Source organism: Rousettus aegyptiacus, unplaced genomic scaffold, assembly GCF_014176215.1.
Source record: "Rousettus aegyptiacus isolate mRouAeg1 unplaced genomic scaffold, mRouAeg1.p scaffold_m13_p_5, whole genome shotgun sequence".
NCBI classification, from domain to species: Eukaryota; Metazoa; Chordata; class Mammalia; order Chiroptera; family Pteropodidae; genus Rousettus; species Rousettus aegyptiacus.
In genome coordinates this window covers 7,621,811-7,638,620 of record NW_023416308.1, presented here as the reverse complement: position 1 = coordinate 7,638,620, position 16,810 = coordinate 7,621,811, and positions in this window count along the sequence as shown.

The following is a 16,810-nucleotide window of genomic DNA, read 5'->3' as shown; positions in this document are numbered from 1 at the left end:
GCATTCCTCCTTCCACCCCTCCCAGCCTCGTGTACCTGCAGCAGGTCCCATTTAGTACTGCAGGCTTGTTCGGGAGGCCTGAACACACACACACACACACACACACACACACACACACACACACACAAATGTGCCGGCCTGCTCACAGTTAATGCTAGGCCTGCCCTGTGGGTACAGTGGGTTTCTTAGGGCTCCTTTAAAGCCAACTTTATCAGCTGTTTGTTAAGGCAAAGCAAACACAAGCCTTTGCAACAAGGAAGAGAGAGAGAAAGCGAGGGAGAGAGAAAGACAGAAAGACAGAAAGACAGAAAGAAAGACAGGAAGGAAGGAAGGAAGGAAGGAAGGAAGGAAGGAAGGAAGGAAGGAAGGAAGGAAAGAAAGAAAGAAAGAAAGAAAGAAAGAAAGAAAGAAAGAAAGAAAGAAAGAAAGAAAGAAAGAAAGAAGCAAGGAAGGAAAGAAGGAAGGAAGGAAAAGACAGAGGAATAAAGAAACAAATCCTTTTATTTGCTACTGTTAAAATGTCCTTTTACCATACCTTTCTTGGCAGAGTGAGAGTGAGCAGGGAGAAGGCAGAGGGAGAGGGATCTAAGATGGGCTGTGCTTTATTTGAACTAGGTGGAGTGGTGGGTTGGGAGAGGGAAGCTTCACCTTAGCCAGGCTCCTGTCTAACCCTTCCCCGCATCTATCACCAGCCTCTCCCAGGGAGTGCAAGGGACTGCTCCCCGCCGCCCCCACCCATCGCTCTCCAGTCAGAGCACCCAGGAAATTGCACTGTCCCTCTCCACCCAGCCAAATGCACTCTGGGAATCTGGAGGACTCGAGGATCGGTCCTCTTCTTGGCCAACTGGACTCTACCAACCCAACAACCTTCTTTGTGGGGGGAGGCTTCTATGCCAAGAGGGTGGCAAAGAGAACATGGTGTCATTTTCTGCGCTAACCTACAAGCTCTGAGCCACATACTCCTCCACGCCCCACCCCCACCCCAAAGGCCTTGTCGGGGGCGCCCTGGAAACCCCTAATGAATGATAACTTATCCCCCAAGTTGCTGGTATCCGATGCTTTATATGGTTTTGAAAACCATATTCCCTGAAGGCTGGAGCTACCTCGGGAATTGGTCCATTGGAGTAGCTCAATCATGATTTAATGGAGGCATTTATACTATGCTAGATAATCTTCTTCGCATGTTAAGTAATACATCAGGAGAGCAGCCAGGGATGTGGCCGGGCTGCCCAGGCTTCCCACCGCCTTTCCCGTCTCCTTCCGGGCACTTTTTTCTCGTGCCTCTTCCTTAGTTCTCACTTTTTCATCCGTCGTCTCTTTCTTCTGCCTCTAGTTGCCCCTCTCTCCGTCTCTCTGTCTGTCTCTCTGTCTCCGTCTCTCTGTCTCTCTCTCTGTCTCTCTGTCTCCATCTCTCTGTCTGTCTCTCTCCGTCTCTCTGTCTCTGTCTCTCTGTCTCCATCTCTCTGTCTCTCTCTGTCTCTGTCTCTCTGTCTCTCTCTGTCTCTCTGCCTCCATCTCTCTGTCTCTCTGTCTCTCCGTCTCTCTGTCTCTCTGTCTCTGTCTCTCTCTGTCTCTCTGTCTCTGTCTCTCTGTCTCCATCTCTCCGTCTCTCTGTCTCTCCATCTCTCTGTCTCTGTCTCTCTGTCTCTCTGTCTCTGTCTCTCTGTCTCTGTCTCCATCTCTCTGTCTCTGTCTCTCTCTCTCTCACACACTCTCTCTGCTTCTTTTCCTTTGCCCTCTTACCCCCCCACCTCTCCTCTTCATCCTTCTTTTCTCCATGCCTTTCCCAGTCTCCTCAGGCACGTAAAGGTCTCCGCCTCTCTCATTGTCTTCTCCTTCCTCCCTCCTCCCTTCCCCCCCCCCAGTCCCCTCTCTCTCACTCTCTTCCTAATTTCCTGTTACTGTCCTTTCCCCTCACTTAGTCTTTTCTTTCTTGCCTCTCCATTCCCCATCACCATCTTCTCTCTCTTCTCCCCCGTCCAGCTCTCAGGCTGAGAAGGAGTGGTCCATGCTCTTCTCCAGTTTCTAGTGCCCCAGAAGCCTGGGGAAGGAGACAGTGGGCTCCCGCTGCTGACCAGGAGTCCGGCAGCTGCCATGGGGGCTTGGGAGTGGGGACGTCAGCCACACACAGCTGCGCCTAGAGCCGGGAGGCCTCCAGGGCCCCACCTACGAGCCTGAAATCCCTTCTCGGCCAGGTCACATGCAGCCACCTCCTCATCTGCAGAGCTCATCACTGGGGCTCTGCTCAGGGACACTCCAGATATCCAATAATGTTCCTTCATCCAGTAGATCTAAGGATCTTTTTCCTTTGCATCAGGAGACAGAGAAGACCTGGGGCAGAAAGTCGCGCCACCTGGTCTCTAAGCCCAGCTAGGATCCTAACTCTAGCTCAGGAGGAGGAAGGCGCACATTCCCTCTGAGGTCGCTTGCAGCTTTGAGATCCTGAGATTTGGGGAAGGCCACGGGGGCATTCGGCCTTGAGGGAGAAGCTTCAGGCAGGATCTCATTGCTGTTTCAACGCCCTAAGAGGGTAAGTGATGAAGCTTCAGGAGGAGCCAGCACTTTGCCGGCGTGCCCCATGTGGCGTGTGCAAAGGTACCAAGGCCAGCAGCAACCACAAAGGAGCAGGCGGCGCAATGCGCAGCGCGGGGGACCAGCCCTGCCCACGCCCGAGCCTGCACCTGCTGGCTGGGACCTGGCTCGTCCTGCGCACGCAGCCGGGCTCACCCACGCTGCAACTGAGCTCCACGGGCTGTGGGGTGCACTTAAGGGGAGACTGGGGTCACACGGGTGGGTGGGCTCCATTTCTAGTGCGGGAGCGACACAGCGCCAGAGTTTCATCTCCCTGTCTGCGCTGGAAGGTGGGTAGGAGTCCGAGGAGAGCGGGAGAGGAGAAGGCGGCAGTGAGTTAGTTCAGTCTTGATCCCGCGCGCGCGCGCGCGCGCGCACACACACACACCACTAAGCAATCCACTCGCCATTCCTCCTCCCTGAACCATTTTGGCCGTCATTTCCCGGCTCCTAAAGGAACGAGGAAACTGAGGCTCAAAGCAGCTGGCTCCCAGCGCGCGCGGGATGCTCCCCAGGCTCCTGCGCGCGCGCCGGGCAGGGATGCGGTGGCGGAAACCGCAGTCCCAGGCCTCCCGCGAGAGGCGGAAAGCGAAGCCAAGCGCGGCGCGGGCACCTCTGGCCCTTGAACCAAGCCAGAGTCAGTCAAGCGGGCAAAGGAAGAAAAAACCAAGCGCAGTTCCGGGCTGTTGCTCCGAACGCACGCGTTCTCCCAGTTCTCGGATGGAGTGTCTACGCGAGGACGTCATGGGTACAGCTTGGGAGGGGGCTGGGCAGTCGCGAGGGCAGGCAGGGCCTGGAGTTGGATCTGGTTTGCTTCTGCAGCTCGGATCCTGGCGGTTGGTGGCAGATGGAGTCTACCCAGCTCCAAGCCGCAAGATGCCGGCAGCTACCTGGGTCATTAATTGGAAGAAAGAGGGGGAGATTCTGACCTCAGCTTCTGAGTCCGGATTCCAGGTGCATTCGGGGGGCCGGAGAGAGACGGAAAGATCGGTGAGAGGTAGGCCGAAGCAGAGACAGAGCTAGAAAGATTGGCGGGAAATACAGGGGTCGGAGAGAGAGTCAGCGGAGAGAGATTGGGCCTTAACGCCAAGCTGGGGAAGGTGAGGTGATTCCAGAAACCCTTGTCCTGTCCATAGACATTTGGTGCCAGGCCAGAAGGACAAATGATGGATGCCCTGAGGTCCCCACAGGGCCAAAGAGTGGGCACCGAATGCCTTGTTACAGGGTGGAACCACCTCATCTCCCCTTTGCTGTGTGACCTCAAGAAAATCCCTCCACTTCGCTGAGCCTCACGTTCCATCTCTTTAGCTCGGGGAAGAGCACAGGCACGTGGCACAAAAAGCCTTGGAGATAATTGAGCTGACGACTTTTGCCTCCCCTCCCTTTCCTCCAGCAGAGCTTCTGAAGAAAACGCCCAAGTCTTCGCGGTCAGGGTTGGCACCAGAGTGACGGAAGGAGGTGCGGAAGGAGGAATGTCAGGCAGGCGCAGAGCAGGCGCCCCATCATTGCTCGGGTGCTGCAGGTCGGCCTTAATTCTAAGTCTCCCTCGTGTGGGGACACAGGTCACCAGTTGCCAAACCTTTTTCAAGCTGTCTATTATCTCAGAGGCTTCTCCTAACGGCGGCCAGGAGCCCAGATCCAAGGTGACCCAAGGGTAAAGGGTTTGGCATCTAGGATCAAGCAGGAGACCTCAGTGCCCAAGCCACTGCCCATTCCTTCCCCCCCCCCCATCGCCCCCCCCCCCCGTCTCCCTAAGTCAGGGATTCTCGCCATCGCTGTCCCCAAAACACCCAGCCCCAGATCCTGCCAGGCTGAGATTGGGCTTAGACAGAGACCTCCGGGCAGAAACCTTGGAGAAAGACCGACGCAGGAGGGAGAGCGGGAGAAGCGCCGGCGGGTAGGAAACCCGAGCAAAGTTCAGGGAGCCAGAGACAACTGGAGACGGGGCGATGGCCAGGACCCAAAAGGGAAAAGAGAAACAAAAATGGAAAGAGACGAGGAAAGCCAGAGGCCGCGGGAGCGCGCGAGCCCGCTCGTGCGCAGGGAGCTGGCGCGCGACCGCGCGGGAGGTGCCCAAGCTGCACTCCCCGCCACGCCCCACCCGGCCCCAGGGGAGCGCCTCGGCGCCCAATCCGGCGTGCACAAAACCCGCGCCCCAGGGGCCTTTGCCAGTCCACTAGGGCTTGGTTCATTTCTTGACTAATTAACTGGAAGCTACGTCGCCCCTTCTTTCAGGGCCCAATTAATTCGCCGCGGGCGGTGGAGCGGGGGCCTTGTGGCCCAGGCGCCTGCCTGGAGCCCCTTTGTGGAGGGCTGTCTGGACCACATTGATTCTACACACACACACACACACACACACACACACACTCCCCTTCCTGCCTTTGTACGCCCCCCTCCCGCCAAAGTCTTGAAAACTCTGTACTTCTAGAGTTTATGAAGGTTCGATCGGCCCTCACCCCTGACCGCCACCAATTGCATGAACTTCCAGAAGGAAGGCACCCATGGACCAAGGCAGTTTCCACATCTGTCTGGGAAAGGGTTAAATGCAATTTCTGCCCCGTAAATGAAACAGATCGCTACTGTGTAGCGTGCGGGGGCGCGCGCGCGCGCACGCGGGACCTACTGCCTTGTTGTTAAAAGCCAGACAATGAGTTATACAACCCCTGCGTTGAATCCCAGCCCCTCCAGAGGCTAACTCGCTGTGGGAGCTCGGGGGAGTCTGTGGACTTCTCTGCAGGACTCCGTTTCCTCATCTGGAACCTGGAGATCCCTGAAGAAGGCGCCTGGCTCCTCGGGTTGTTCTAGTTGCTGAGCTGATGTGTGGGAAAGCTCTTAGAACACTATCATCCTAGTGAGTATTCCACACATGTTCTCTTCAATAAATAACATGTCCTGACAAACCCACTTCTCAAATGAAAACGTGCAGCGCAATGATCTGGGTTGTTTGATCCAAGGCTGAGACGCCCCAGAAGGAAGTCCGCTAGTGAGCGCGCGAGCGCTGGGTGGCCCGGGTGCGCGCGTAGAGCGCTCTCTCGGCCTGGGTACCCAGCGGCTCCCGCGGGGTGGCACTGGAGGCTTCTTGGGCCACCTACCTCCTTCCTCCGTCCAGTTCAGTAAGGACAGCGGTGAGCGGGAAACCCTAAAGCCCGAAAGCTTTCGAGTGGAACCCAGCGCGCGGTAAGGACGGCGATGTCCCAGCGGCCGTCAAGCACCGCATCGATTGGGTTGACCTCACGGTGGGTCAGCTTGTCTCCCTCATGGATCAACTGAATGCAGTCTAGGACAGAAATACAGACAGGAGGAAATCACGGCTGCCTTTGTAAGGCTGGCGGCAAGTGGCCCCGCTACTGCTCGCCGCTGTGCGAGGACGCGCGAGTAACCCACGCAGGTCCTACTCCCACGCAGCGCGTCGGGACGACCGGCTCTCATCCCACTCCCCTTTGTTCGATCACTGATTCCTTCATTAGTTCTGTTCTTTTTTTTTTTTTTTTTAACAAACAAACGAAAATACAAGAATTAGTTTATTCAATCATCAAACGTTCGATGACCACCCTGCTGTGTCGGGCTGCGCTGGGCATTGGGGTACTAATGAGGGGAGGGGTCTGTACAGAAACTTAAAACTCTGGTAAGGATTGTAGAGGCCTCTTCGCTGTCACTTGTGAGCAGTGCGACTTGGGCGAGAACTCCCTGGCTACCTGTCCCAGTCTCCAGTCTGTGAAGAGAGGCCGCGTTGCCCGGGTCCCAGGCAAGGTGTGCGCGCTAAATGAAAGAAGCGGATGGGAGAGTCTGTAGTTAGACCTTCACCCCAGCCCCAGGTTCCGGTCTGAGGAAGTCCTTTGCGCAACGTTGGTGAAGTGCAGACTTCGGCTCCCGCCTCCTCCCGCCCCGGCACCCCTTCGGCCCATCACTCGCTGGCCGGGTCAATAGGGCCATCGGGAGTCCCAGACGCCTCGCCTCCCCGACCTCTTCCCAGTGCCCAGAAGAGCTGGGGCTGGACTGAGCTCGGCCTTCCTGCCCTGAGACCTCGACCTTAAGCGCTCTCCCACCCCACCCTCGCGGGACCTCGATGTTCCTCGTCTTTAAAATGGGAGCTATATCCGTTTAAAAAGGAACCGCAGCGAAGGACGCTCCGCTCCGCATCAAGCCCATGAGGACCTGTCTCCCGTTTGCCTAGCGCCGCCAGCACACAGCAGAGTACCTGGGCAGAGAAGCCCCTCTATCGATATTTTTGGAATGACCTTGTGAACTTTTCTAGGCATGATACCAAACTTCTTTCCTCACTGCCATCTTTTCACTGTCTCCTTTTACACAGACTCTGTTTTTTTCTTTTTGTGGGGGGGGGGGAGGCAGCTCATAAGTTTAATGCCTTTTTTTTTTTTAATGTATTTTGGAAACAGTCATTTGTTTCCAAAATGCATGGAGAATCCAATCCCCTTTAAGTCTCCTTTTCTCTTCCTTTCTTTGTTGACTTTCCTTCTTGTACTGAAAGATTATTTATGGAGCACCCACCAATGACCAAGCCCTGCGTCAGAGTTGGAAATAGGAGTCCCATCTCCCCGAAGCTTACAAATTAGAGCTGTAATATTAAACTAAATGCCTGTGCAGATCCCCGTAGCCTATTAACTTCTTCGGTCATGGTTGATATTTTTTTCCCTTCTAGCTTTCTCAGTAACTTCAGACAAGGGCGCAAAGTCTAATGCAGCCTGGTAGGTACATAGTAAGTGCTCAATAAGTATTGGATGAATTTTTATTCTTCCCAATACTGTTACCCACAGTTCCTCCTTTGGCTGGGGGACAGCCGGTGGGCGAGAGGTCTTAAGTGCCTTCACAGAGACACTTCCAATGAGGACTCAGGTAGTTCTGGCAATGAGCAGTACCTAGACCCCAGGGCACCCTAGCTGCCCAGGAGATCGGAGTGCACCCCAACCCTGGGATTCCCAATTCCAGGTACAATTCAACGTGGGAAGGCCAGTCGCTCTGATCTGACTGAGAATCCCTGGGCGTGGGATATTGCAGGAGGAGCCGGGATCTGCCGACCTTGTTTCCTTTTCTGTCTCTGCATCTACCTGGATGTCGTCCTTCCAAACCACTCCACACCCCCCACACTCCTCTCTCTCTCTCACGAGCTAGGGCAGGTGGCACCTAAGAAAATGAGGAGCCCCTTCGCCCCTAGGACCCTCTTCCCCCACATCCAGCCTCTCTGGGTCCAACTTCCTGATTTGGGGGACTGTGGGTGAATCTCTCTCCCTCCCCAGCCTCCAGGAAGAGCTTGGGCCTCCTGGTGCATCCGGAACTGCCCCTGCGGAAGCTCCAAACCGAGGTCCCCACTCGGCGCGCTGGCGGAGGTTCGCTCAGGCCCTGCGGGGCGCACGGAGGAAGACTGCCCGCCTGCCACGTCTCCCCCAGCGCCATCCAGCGGCGAGACGCCAAGGCCACCCTCCGTAGGGGTTCCTCGCGAGCCTCCCCAGCAGCGAGATGCGGAGGTTCCTAAGTGAGAAACGGCTCCTTCTTCCTTCCACTCCCCGAATTTAGGGCACCTCTATTTCCCAAGCCCTTCTACAAATTCCCCGCATTGCTAAAAGCTAATTCGGGTTCACCCAGCATTCAACTCTCGCCCTTTTATTTATGACCAACATATGCGCTGGACAGGGAATTTTTTTTTTTTAAGGAGATAAAAAGAAGAAAAGAAAAAACTAGGAGGGGAAAAATAGTGTTTGCGCCACCACTGCCTGGAAATTTTCCTGCGGCGGCGCCGGGTTTCGTCCGGGGCTGAGTGACGCTTGCTCTCTCTTCCATGCGGGCATGTTAGGTCCTGTCTCACTCCTGATTCTACACCTATGACCTTATCCTAGCTGCAGTCAGGCGCCTTGACTCCCTGCCGCTGCATGCAACCCAGACTAGAACACCTCCTCCCCTGAGATTCCGGGTGGGTGTTGACCCCTGTGATGGGTCTCCCCAGTGGCCACTTGCGCGCACCGAAGCCTATACGCGGAAGGAGAAGAACACCATTTTTCATACACCCGGAATGTTATCGTTAATTTTTTTTAAAGTGCCTGCGTACACACATATTACATATATTATTGAGCAAATCTGAAAACACCAAACAACAGTTTTTGGGAGGGGGGGGCCAAGTGAGCCATATTCTCCAATTCCCTGGTAATTTGTAACAGACAGACTTTATTGCTGCAACAGAAAGTGACTAACCGTGTAGCTGCGAAGAAAATTTAGCTGTCTCGTCTCTATTGATCAAATGCGGAATCTGCCCGTGGGGTGTGATTGCAATGCATTTTTAAATGAGATTTCATTTCATATTTTGGGCTCCGTGGAATGTCCATATGTACACACTCACACCCACACAAAACATTTTAGAAACATCTATGCATATTCTATTATGTTTAAATATTACAATGGAATACAGCCTTCAAGTTGGACTCATACACCACTCAGCAAGCTCTCTAAACATCAGAGAGAACTAAATTGAAGTTCTAGACACGGTGGTGGCCCTGCTCTCAGAGGCTCGTCGCTCCTCCAGAATCAGCTTGGGGCAATCATCTGATATCCCAACTTAAGAAAATTTCCTTTGTCCTTACTTCACCCTCGCCCAGTCTCTAACACTAAAATACTTCAGCATAATTCAACTCAAATATCCCTGTTGTATAGAAATCTGTCCCATTCCTCTCCCCTCCCCCCAAAATGAATTTATAACCCACACTCAAAAGGCCTCTCATTGACTTCGACAATTCTGGAGTTCTAAACAGAGAAACGCGATGGGGGAGGCTGTCCTGGTTATTCGCGGTATTAATACGCGGATGTACGAGTGAGTGCAACATCACATTTTAACGTGTGGAATAGAAAAATCCTAACTCGGCCGCACCCTTCCTCCCTGCTCTCCTTTTTTCAAAAGTGGGTGGGGGGGGGAGCAAGGGGGTTGACATGAAGTTGCTTGGAAGAGGGAGGGAAGCAAGGCATTATTTACACCTGCAAACTTTGGATGGCTGTATTCGGCCCCAATTGACTTAATTGTAAATCTTTTCCGCATGGCCCAAACTTCTGGACCCCGTGTCTGGGTTTAATAACGCGCCCGGGCACCCCAGCAGGGCCAGGCTGAAAAGAGAGAATCCACCGCCCCACCCCCACTCAGCTCAAAGGTAATTAGAGCGCCCTCTCACACACACACACACACACACACACACACACACACACACACACGCATGCACGCACGCACAACTTCTCTAACTCGAGGTACCAGAAGACCAGACTTAGACATGTGGGGGACTCATATTTTACCGCATGAAGACAAGAGGAGCCATTTCAAAAGCAAATGTACGCTCCAAGTCAGAAGCGGGAGGGAGCGCCCCCTCCCCACCCCTGGCCCCCTGCGCGTTGGGTTTGTAGGGGGGCGAGTGGGAAAGAGAGGCGTCTACACTCCGAGCCAGAGACAGCCTCAAATTTCCTCGGCTGGCAGTGTAGGGCTGACCTGTTTATAGAACTTGCTGCTAAGAAAACATGTAAAAACACACCCCAGCGGTGGGAGAGGAGAACGCGCCCTCCACCCCACCCTCTCTCTGCACGAGAAAATTCTCTCCCGGCTCAGCCCGATTCCCTCTGAGCCTTGTTTTTCTCCCAGGAGGCTGAGTCCTCGAAATCGTGTTTTCCATCCCTGAGAGGCAGGGAGTGCTGCCTGTCTCTTTTTTATTTTAGCAACCCCCACCCACCCACCCAACACAGACCTCACCCGTTCTTAAAGTCTTTATTGTCCACCCCGGACTTGTCCTTTGCAAGTGGAGTGGAGGGGGGCGGTAGGAGTCAATGCTACAGAGAGCCCATCGGCCGTTGCGCGTGGGGAGGGTCGGCGAGGGGTTCCCAGCTCACTCCCTTGTCATCTTAGTTTTCGTTCCCTAAGGGAGCCGGCCGGCCGGCGCGCTTGCCTCATTCCCACCGGGGAGCCCGCCTCGCTCCGCCCCGGGAGCTCCAGAGGGAAGGCAGGTAACCAGCGCAGGGAGCCACTGCCCCGCGGCTCGCGGGTTCCAGGGCCCGGAGGCACCTTGTCGCCACCGAGAGGGCCGGGGCGGGCCGGCCTGTCCGAGCCCCTTTGGCTCGCCCGCGGGGCCGGTGCGGCGTTGTGGGCGAGATCGGCGCCCGGGTCCCCGTCCACCCCCCACCCGGGCTGCGGAGTGTAATCCGAGGCAGCGAGCGTCTTCTCCGGTTCCGCGCTGGGCGAGGCCCGGAGCCGCACCGAGGCACGTCCAGCTTCCGTATTTGGAATCGGGGTAAGGGGGTGGGGGCGGGAGGCGGCGGGAGGTGAAGCCCCAGCGGGGCCGAAACCATCCCCAAAGGGCTTTTTGGGACGCCCTGGGCCGTCAGTGTCTCCCTCCCCTTCCGGGAGCACCAAGTTTTTTCCCTTTTCCAGGAGAAGGGAGAAAAAGTAAGCGCAAGTTCCTAGACCGGGAAGGCCGCTCCTCTCTGCCCGCCCGAGGATTTTTAGGATTTGGCTTAAGAGATAAAATGAACTGAGGCCCGAACGCCAGCGAACGCAACTCTTAGGAAAAGCATTTTTTTATAATTGATCTCTCTTTCTCTGCCTCCCTCTCTCTTCCTCTAAAACACAAATAAAATTTTAAAAAGAAAGCCAAGGGAAACTTGTCCAGCGCTCATGTATTCGGACCCCAAGCTTGGAGAGTCTTACAGGCTTCTGGGATGGCTAAGGCCACAACTTTTGTCCCAGCCTTTAACAGAGGTGGGGGGACAGAGAGCGGGCCCTCCAGCTCGCCGGGATAAACCCCTGGAGAGTCTACAAGATTCAGGGAGCATTCGTTGTGTGTTATATAGAGGCAGAGATGGTTGGGTTGGGAGCAAGGCTGAAAGTCACGATTGTTGAGGCCTCAGGTGTCTTTTACTGACTGAGGTGGAGGCGGAGGCTATGGAGGCTGTCGGGTAATTAAGACTGACAAAGGTGTAGCTTCCTCCTCCCCTCATCTGAATGGCCCTGGTACAGCATCTGTGGTCACAGAGGGCAGAGGGGGAGGAAGAAGAGCATCTGCCCGGTTCCAAATTGTGAGAGGAGAATGTGCTTTGGCGCGGGGCTGCGGCTCAGTGACAGGCCAGGCCTGGAGTCAGGATCCCGACTCCAGGACCCACGTATCCAGGCCTTGTCAGGTTTTCGCGTCTCCTACCTGCCAGGCACGCCAGAGATGCAGGTGAAATCACCCCGCCACCACCACCTTATGTCCTAGAACCACAAAAGGTTATTTCCCCCCCCCCATAGGCTTATACGAGGGAGAAGAAATTTTATCAGGTTTTAACACAACAGCAGAACCTGGAGACGTATATGATCGCGCTTCTCCATTGCTGGACACCCCATGCCCACAGAGGTCAGGCAAGTCCCTCCAAAGCCGCTGCTCCCTCGGCAACAGCTACAGCTCTTGGGGGCATCTCCGAATGGGAAAGAATCACTAGGTGTGTTATCTTCTTCCCTCTCTGTCTTTGCCCTGCTGGTCTGGGGACACAATGAAAACATTACCTGGAGGAACACAGGCAGGCTGGCTGGCTGTCAAGGAGTAGCGCTGGCTACAGGAAGAACGTGGGGAGGAGCAGAAACTCACACACACAGCTCCTGTGCCCAGCGCCCCTCTCATTCATCTCCTGCTTTCCCTCTCCGCCTTCGCCCTCTCTCATGGAAACCCAGTACGGGAAATAGTAATGGATATCGTGCTCAAATTGAGAAAACATGTCTGTGGCTACGAGGGGACAGTTAGTTCAGCAGATTTGGAGGAGCCGATCTTTCTTTGCCCTGTCAACCTTCTTGACAGTAGCAGCCATTTAATTTGTCATGCCCTCTCCTTTACCGAGCTCCCAGTTCCCTCTGTCCTGGCTGCTCTCACAGGGTGAGACCCTACTGTCCCCATGTCTCCGGCACCGGACGACAAGACCAGTGATAATGAAAGAAAAGCAAAAGCTGAAAACCACAGAAGGATCGTGTCCTGCTTAACTGAGACGCTCAGTCTGCAGGTGGAGATTGGAGAGTGTATCAGTATATTTTCCCTCCATCCTTTTGAAAGTATTGTGTCCCCTGTGGAGAGCGGATCGTGAGCTGTCAAGGTCCTTACAGTCTGCGAGGACAACCAAGGATTACCTCGCCTCCCCTAACTCCTTCTGAAAACAAGATAGTACAAATGTAGCCGCAGGAAGACATACAAGCTGAAGGCCATGATAAGATGTGGCTTCAGAGAAGCAGAAGAAACAGTGTTGCCATGCCTAAAGGAAACTGCTCATGCCAACTGTTGTATGGTGTTGTATAAAAGCAAATTGCAAAAATAAAACTGCTCCATTGCCCCATCATCAGTGGACAGTGGACCTCCTGGTCCCAGCTTTCTGTCCTCTTTCTTTTCTTCATCTCCCACCGTTCCCACTCAGGTATATTCTCCAGAGCTGTGATGGACGTGGTGAGATTTACCACTTGCTGGACGCGGCAGTCCCCTAAGCCACCGTCCCAGAAAACAGATTCCTGGCACAAACTGCAGAGCAGCCATTTACACCCTTACCTTTCTCAACTGAAAATCTGGAAAGAGGATGTTGAATAAAGAAAGGTACTGGGTGGTCAAAAGTGCCTGAGGCTCAAGTCAGCTCTGGCCTGAGTCTTGCTGATTTGGGGTCAGATAAGATGAGAGAAAAAGAATTCCCGATTTCCCAGCCTCTTCCTCGTGAATTCATTACTGCTGGACTAAGAAATGTCCATGGCCGTTGTCTTTTCTTTTTTTCTTTCTTTTTGTTTTTAAGTAACTGGGTAAAACACACAAAGAGAGCATTGAAAATGTAGATTGGTTTGAAATTAGGAAACCACAATTAGTTCCTTTTCCTGAGAGAGAGTGAAAAAGGGGGAGGGGGGAAACCCCTTCACAGATGTATAAAAAGCACGCTAGCCAGACGCCCACACACTCCATCCTGCCCTCTCCCTTCTCCTTCCCCTTCCAACTTATCTAAATCACTAGCCGTGTACATTTTGCAGAGCGATCAGCGTTGACGAAAGGTAGGTGCTAACAAGAGTAATGCGGAAGGTGAAATCTTTTCATTTTGCCTCTGCCAAAAACATATTTACATTAATAGGAGGTATGATAAGCATGGATTAAGTGTATAACGAATGATGCTCTGGAAACGGCATAAACCAACTGGCGCCAAAGTGAGCCTCTGTACTAAAAATACTGCTTCCCCGAGCTAGACAACTTTGACAATCTTCTCTCTCTCACATGCTTCAGACTCTCGCACTGAATTGCCCTGATCAATAATTTAGAGGGCTGTCAGAGGACAGGGAAATGTGCCTTACAGGAAAGCCCTGTGTTTCTGGGGCAAGACAGAGGGTAGGAGCTGGGGCTTTGGGGTCCAACATGCTGCCCCTCACTCAGATCTTGCCTTGGAAAGGAGGGAGGGAGAGAGGGAGGGAGGGAGGAAAAGAGAGAGAGAGAGAGAGAGCGTGTGCAGCATTGGAACAGGGGTGAGAGCCAGCTCTGGTGAAAAGGGTGACTTTGGGGATACCAAAAGGAGAAGGTGACACTTCTAATGTAGACAAATGGGCCCCTGTCTCCCCAGGACACCTTATCTTCCTAGACAAGGGTGTAAGGGGAAAGTGTTTGCTCAAACCCCAGTTAAAGACATCTCTAGCCTGTTATGGTAACTGGAAAAAATGAGAGAGTGGGAAATACAGAGGCCATTCAGAAATACAGGAGGGCAGAAGAGATTCAGAGAGGGTCAAGAACCAGAGGAAATAGAAAAGATGAAGAGGGAGAAAAGGCTGGGAGACAGAGAGAGAGAGAGAGAGAGAGAGAGAGAGGTGGGCACCCTGTTTGGTCCAACCAAGAGGCCCGTGCCTGCCTCTGGATGGAAGAAAAATGGGAAATTGACCCTCCCTCAAAGAAACTGACCCTGCAGCCTTCCGATCTGAGAGGAACTAAGCTCTTAAACAAGGGGGTGGTGGTGGTGGTGGTGGTGGCAGTGAATGCTAAACTCCAAGACATAAATCCGAGCCTTCCAATTTTGCTCGGAATTCGGAATTCCTCCATTTGCATTCAGAACTGCACGTGAGAGTCGGGGTTTGGGTAGCACAGGAGTGCCCTTGTGGGGAGGGGGGTGCTAGCTGCGATTTGCTGTAGGAACCTCGGCCAGCAAGCTAGGTACTCCCAAGGGAGCTGCTTCCCTGGGATCCTTGATAAGAAAGTCACGTCTCCAGATGTGGAAAATTGAGCAGACACCTAGTCAGTTTCACAGCTTGTCAATATCAAAAGAGCCGGAATCCTGCGCTGGGAGGCATTGGACAGAAACAGTGGCCATCTCTGCACTGGGGGGGGGGGGGCGGTCCTGGGGAGGGGGTGAAAGGGGTACCAGAAAAGCTCCTCCCCAGGAAAAGTTTAGGTATTGACAGACACACACACCCCCTAGAAAACTTCTTAATTAGGCCTCAGACCCTAGAGAAACAAGGATGTCCTTCTGTCAACAGAGTTCCCAATGTAGCGACACCTCGGACTGAAAAAAGCTCCGTGGCAAACAGGGGCGAAAGTTTAAGAGGGAATAAGCGTGTAATAGTCCCTCACCAGACCTCACACATGCTAGAGGGAATATTTACAGCAAACTTGCCAAAGTAAACGACCCCGCCTACCCACCATCCTCCCCCCCTCCCCTTTTTGTAAACTTAAGATAAACACCCTCGGTCACAAAAGGGTCGGTTTGTCCTCTATATAGTTTGAAGCAAGCGGTGCCGGTAGAGAAAAGTGGGATCGGGCAGATAATTCCTGGGCGCTTCGCGAGCAAGACCAGCTTCTCTGCCCCATCCGTGGCCAGAGCTGAGGGTAGTTGATCTGGTTTCCTGTGTGTACGTAGGACATTTATTCTGCGACTTCTCTGCCTCTTTCCCACTCATACTACTCCTTCGCATTAAACACTGCAGGCATCAACAGATAGGGAAAGGTTATTATTATTAAAAACCCGGCCTACGAATAAGCGAACAGTCTTTTTTTTTGCAAAAGGCGGAAGAATATTTGGGGGACACCGGAAGTTCCGTGAGTCCTCTTGGATCCAAATTTGTCCCCCTTCTCCCATCCTTAAAAAGCCACTTCTCAGACTCTGCAGAGGGGCAGGCTCATTCACTGTTTCCCGTAGGTCTTTTGTTGAGCTATGAGGCCGGGAGAGAGCTAGAAGATCGAGGGATTCTGCAAAGAAAAAAAAAAAAAAAAAAAAAAGGACCGCGTAGGGCCCGAGGCTGGAGCCTAAAACCCAGGCCCGGGGGCGCCACCCTTGTGGGCCCCCCCCCCCACGGCGGCCAGGCCTGGCACAAGTCCTTGGAACACGCTAGCCAATGTTTAACCCGAATGCGGTGGCCACCAGAACGCTTTTGTTTGTTTGCAAATTAATCACCCAGCGCAAGGCCGGCGCCAGAGTGGGTTTATCACCCACCGGGAGGGGGGCGCGGCGGTCCCGCAGAGACAAAGCGGAGTTCACACCTTCTCGCTTTTGATCCCAAGTCGCCGAGGCCTCCCAGCATAATACGAGCCTCCTGGGGCCGAGTCTGGGAGGTCAGTCATAATTGGCGGAAGTTTGCAGACCATTAGCAAGATGCCGACATTTTTCGATTCAGAATCCCGCAAACTTTCCTCTGCTCCCTACCCTTCCTCGCCTGCTACAGTGGGAGTGGGGGGTCAGGAATGGCGACCGGGGTGACCCCTGGGTTAAGTTAGAGTTATGGGCACAAACAGGCCATCGAGGGAGGGGCAGCAATGACGATCAGTCCACGGCCGGGCCAAAGGCAAGCCGAGATGGTTACAAGAGAAATCAGCAAGCTCCCCCGCCCCCCTCCCCACGTCCAAAACAGAAGTGAGGCCAGAATGCGGGCCGTGGACCAAGCGAAATGTCTCCCTCCTGTGCGTCTGGACGCTTGAGGCACCCAGCGAGTGAGGAGGGGGTCGGTCACATCGTGGTCGCAGAACCACTCTCCTTCTATGCCGAGTGGCAGGGCAGCGATTGGCCCCCGCGTGGAGGCAAAACCCATCGCGGGGTTTTGGGACTGGCTCGTGAAATCTCAGAGAAGCTGCCCCAGGCCCTGGCGGCGGGCGATACGGTGGAGGGAGTGGATTTTCACCTCCCGAGACTTGTGAAACCCAGCAGTGATCTCAGTGGTCAGTGCTAGGAGGTGGAAGGCCTGTGCGCAAGGGACGCGGAGGACGCTTTGCGAGCCAGCGCCCCGGGCCTGGCCGCT